The sequence below is a fragment of the Pinus tabuliformis genome, chromosome 5_2, assembly GCF_031772625.1.
Source record: "Pinus tabuliformis cultivar Carrire ecotype Pingquan chromosome 5_2, CPIR1, whole genome shotgun sequence".
In the NCBI taxonomy this organism is placed as follows: Eukaryota; Viridiplantae; Streptophyta; class Pinopsida; order Pinales; family Pinaceae; genus Pinus; species Pinus tabuliformis.
The window spans coordinates 583,340,921-583,346,483 of NC_142306.1; positions in this window are offsets into that span (position 1 = coordinate 583,340,921).

Sequence of the window (5,563 nt, forward strand, 5' to 3'; positions counted from 1 at the left end):
TAAAAGAGGTGAAGACCCTATGGGAGTGAATGTCTCAGTTATCTAAAAATATTAATAACTAGCCATCCAGGAGTTTCCTAATAAGTTCTATGGATAAATTTTGATGTTTCAGATATCTTGGTATCCAAGCATCTAGAAATATTTATAACAAAAATTTACAAAAATACCCCAAATGTTTGATGGTGGAACCCAAATAACGGGAACCATGACATCCAATATTTATTATGTGTCGTAGATTGGGCGTGATAATTTGTTATGTGCCAAAGCTCAAAAGTCCATGTAGCAAGGATTCAAAGAAAACTAGGTGTTCCAAATATCTAGATATTCAAATATCTAGGCATTTAAAATTCTTTATCAATGCAATTAATGAAAAAAACTATATGCAAGATGGAATGAATGATGGAACTCACAACAATGGTTCCCAGAGTGGAGGAACCTTGAAGACAATGATACAAGACATCTGAATATCTAGAAAAACTTATAATTCCAAACTTTAAGAAATAACTAGATACAGATGAAAGTGGAGTAGGGATGTGGAAGCTACATGGAGACCACATGAGCACTCCCAAGCTCCATGGGTAGGTGAGTGTTGATGTGGCATGATGATGTTTCATGTTGATGTGACACAAGGTACATGATTAGATGACATGCATGCCTCGTGGTGCGTTGATGTGTCATTAAGGTGCCAAGGAGTTGATGTGGTGGTGGATGTATCACATTTCGTGGCAAATGACGTGGAGTATGGAGGTCCGAAGATCTAGAGATTTGGGCAAATAGGTTTTTAGGTTTTTCTTATATTTCGATGAATTTGGAAAGGTTAAAACCTAGATATCTTGATAAGGATAAGTTTGATTGAATTGATAGATGGTTATTGGCATGAGATTGATGTGAATAGTGGAGTAAAACACTTATAAGGTGGAGGCCTAGGTGGTAGCCATCCTGGAGCTAACATATGTTTACTCTAGATGAATGTATTTGAGATATATAAGAATTCGAATATCTAGATCTAGATCTTTTATTTAAGTGGATTTTCTAGTATTTATAGATATACAAAGATCCAAATTTTTGTAGGGTTGACTAAAGATGACTAGGCACTAGGTCCAAATCTAGATGGATCATATTAGGTCGGAAATTCGAGAATTCTTATAAAGTGGATTAATGAAAATTGTGGATACATATGTGAGCAAGGTAGGTTGATGTGGTCTGCGTGAGGATGTGGCCTAAGGTGGTAATGACGTGTGGATGATATAAAAGTCGATGTAGCACCAAAGAGAAAGGCTTTTGAAGGCCATAACTTTGGATCCAAAACTTGAATTTGGAAGAAATCTATATTGTTGAAAAGCTCTCAATGAGAACCGAAGACAATGGTAATCTCATAAAATAGTTTTAAAGTGATTGAAGGACGGTGAATTTTGATAATCTTATCTCCATAAAATAACCTTGAAAATTGTATAGATACACTCTATACCCTAGAAAAAAGCTTGAGAGAAATCAGTATACATTACCCAATTAAAAACATTTTTAAGAGACCATCAACATTAACTTTGTGATAAATTTGCAATTAATATAAGTTGATTAAACTGATTGTCAATCAAAGAGTGAGTTGCACTTTGAATAAATATACATCATTCATTATAATGGACATTTAAATTAATATAAAGCATAATAAATTTAACTATTTTAAACTAAGTTTATCTACTTATTAACTTATTTCAATAATATAATATAGATCAATAACGATGTCACTAGTTTGTTTTTGAATATGAAAATTCAATGAATTTAAAACATATGCTTTCACTTCACCAGGTACATTGTGTAGGCCACATGAAGCGAAGGAGAAAGTGAGGTTTTGTTTGTGGGTAACAGATACTATGCGTAAAATATATCGTTTGGGCCTTACAGTTTCTTCAATTCATACGCAGCATATATACCAACAAAATTTCACCTATCCACTAGGGCCGGGATTAAATACAGTGTCCCCACATTCATAAGGTGGTGGAAATGTGACGCAGTCATGCTGCATTTCAAATTCAAGTATGTTTTATAATTGAATTCTCAATCAGCTTTCAGGTTTATATTGAATTTATAATTGAGGTTGGTTGATTAAATTGATTGTTAATGGAGCAGTTAGTTCCATTTTGAATAATTGTACATCATGTTTGGCGTGCAGGAAATTGGAAAACCATTCATTGAATGTAAGAGGAGGTCTGAGACACTTTGCTTTGTAATGCTCACCAAATTTTATTAGCTTTATACGCAGTGATTTGCAATAGGGTTATTGTTGACCAAACAATTGTTTCATGTTGTCAGTGTGACGTAGGCACCGGCTCTTACCTAATTGATACAATTTAGATCTTGTATGTAGTCATCATCTGTGCATTTTCTATATAAAAATATGACCAAACAAAACATTGATGAACTCACTTAAATTGTCTTTTCTTTTCAAACTTCAATGACAATGACAGGGAAGGCATATCTGCTGCTTTTCTGAGGCTGAGATTGTTTGAAGCCGATCAAGTGCAAAATCTGCTTTGTTTAAACGAAATATAGTATTATTAATCACAGAGAGGAGCGTTGTAACCTAAATGAGACCGACCGAACAAAGGAAATATTTAAAAAATGTTGCAAGTCATCTTAACGTATAATGTGCTTCTTCAGCGTCAACGATATGAATAAAGCCAAAATGTTGTGTAGGTTCATAATTTGACTCTAAATATTAAAACGGATCGTGAAAAGCAATTCAATCCACGTACTGGCATATCGACATTCTTGTGTCGGTGATGTCTTCCAATAACATTGCAAATTTATAGTTTTATTCATTTATTTGTCATATTGTGTCTAAATATTCTGTTTTAAAAAAAGTCTTTGCCGAAAGTGTTCAAGGCATGATTCTTTAAAATAAAAACCACTGTCATTAATTTAATCAATCTGAATAAGTATTTACTGCAAAAGTTACGTCAGCTATGTTGATCGCATAAAGTGTTTAATGAGTTTTTAACGTCAGCTATGTTGATCGCATAAAGTGTTTAATGAGTTTTTATAGTTCTACTTATTATTAATGATAATGATATTTTTAGTGAATTTGTTGGTATAAATAAGTTAATTTATTAATTTATTTATATTAAGAGAAACATTAATTATGGTTGAATATGGTCAACCATGATTAATATCTCTATTGTGAGTCGAGATTAACTATCAACAACTAAGATCAATCATAGTTATTTATGATCAATGACTGTTAACCATGACCAACTATGGTTAACTATGTTTATCTGTGATCAACCATGGTCAACCATCATCAACTATAGACATAATGGTCAATCAATGCTCAATGGACAACCATGATTAATTATGGTCGACTGTGGTCAACCACGATCAAAGTCGTTATAGTTGAATATGGTCAACCATGGTCATCTTTGGTCAACCGTAGTCAACCTAGAACATTCCATGTTCTACCAACCATGATCAAGGTCTCTATAGTTGAATATGATCAACCATGATAAACCAAGATCAACCATTGTCATCTTTGGTCAACCATAGTCAACCTAGAACATTCCATGCTCTAACGACCATGATCAAGGTTTCTATGGTTGAATATGGTCAACCGTGATCAACCATGATCAACCATGGTCAACCATAGAACATTATATGCTCTACCAACTCCTAATGGCAAACCACGGTCAACCATCTTCAACCACGGTTAATCCCATCAACCATCTCAACCATTAATGTAGCATTAGCATTAACATTAATATAAGGTTAACCATAGTCAACCTCATCAGCTCTCGTCATCCATGGCCAATCATGGTCAATGAAACCACCCCAGGCACATCGGTTGTAACTAGCACAACCCCATTACTAATGTGGTTGATATATGTCATTTGACGACATTTTCCACTTTTATTTGCCAATTACCGTATGAAAATGACGTCGATCGGCGTATATCAATCACATTAGTAAATGAAGTTGTGCTAGTTCTACTTATTATTAATGATATTTTTAGTGAATTTGTTAGTATAAATAAGTATATTTAATTTAAATGATTTGAATTAACTATCTTACTCTGGAAAGTTAGAGAAATCTTTACTTAAATTTATGTTAATTGTAATTTCTTAGAATAAACTTTAAAGTTAATAATAAACTTTGCTCCATAACCATTAAATGTACTAAACTTACCATACAAATCCAAGGAGTTACCTAGCTATTTAAAAACAATGTTGTAAGAATTGTTTAAACTAAACCTAATTCGTTGAACTCCAAAAAAAATTTAATATATATATATATATATATAAAATGACGATCTACAATCGTTACACATGGTCATGAGTGTGTTTTAGCGAATCTCAAACTCTCAAGGCTAGGTTACAGTGAATAAGAATGACAAAGTCACATTTGAAGGGAAACCAAGTTTGATTAGAACTTTAGGTTGACAAATATGTAAGCAACAACCTCGAGAATTTCATCCATGTTAATTATGCCTAAGGTGAATATATATGAATGACATATCCCCTAACTTACGACTTTCACTTTAAATTTTGTGTATGGATATCACCTTTCTTTCAACGCACTGTCTGTGAGGATGGGTGAAATACACTTCAACAAGACAACATAGTGCTTCAAAAGACTTCATCATAGATACCACTTATCAAACGGCCATAAAATAGACTATGAAATCACCGTTCATATTTTGTCTCATTAGGGCCTCAAGACATGAAATTGGGTACATGCTTGCTTTGTTCATGCTTGTGTTAGAGGAAACTACCCTTCATATGTTGTCTCAATGGGTTCTTTGAGACAAGAAATCAAATACGTGCTTTCTCTTATTATGAGCCTTGTGTTATGATTTGGATGGTTAACATTTCTCCTTTTGGCTATCAAGGTTTCTACATCGTCCAGTTATAAAGAGTGGTAAAATTAAGAAAAATAGTAAGGTTTTGAGACAATTTTTAAGATGACGATGTATGTTATTCGATTGTTGTATAGAGCAATAATATTTATTTTTTTGAAAGAAGTAATTGTCGACATTGCATCATATTCTTTATCACCTTCTTAGCTGATGGGGAAACTTTTGTTGGATTTAGTTTATAATGAATTCTTTGCTATATAAACATTGTCTTGTAAAATAGACGTGTATGTTTTGCTAATAGGTTTCATTTTGATGTTCAGGTATTTATAGTTTGTTTGTGTGTGCAATCATGTTTTAATTATGTAGTGGCCAATTGTTTTTCCACTTACAATGCATCCAACAAAGGTGGAAAATAATGTTAAAACAAGATGTAAATCAAGGTAAGGTAACAAGGTAACTACAATAGCATTGACATCCATTATATTGGTGATGGTGTAATGCTTGTAGTGCGATGGTTCAAGTTACATGTTGAGGTTTAAGTTCTTCTTTCTACCAATGCAACTATATCAATGACTTTATAATAATATGGAACCTAATATTGATCATGGCATTGATTATACTTGGTATTGGATTTCTTCAATATATAATGCACCTATTGTTGAATTTGTTAAAAAAATTGACAAGTTTGTTTATCTACTTCTAAACATAAGAGGACTC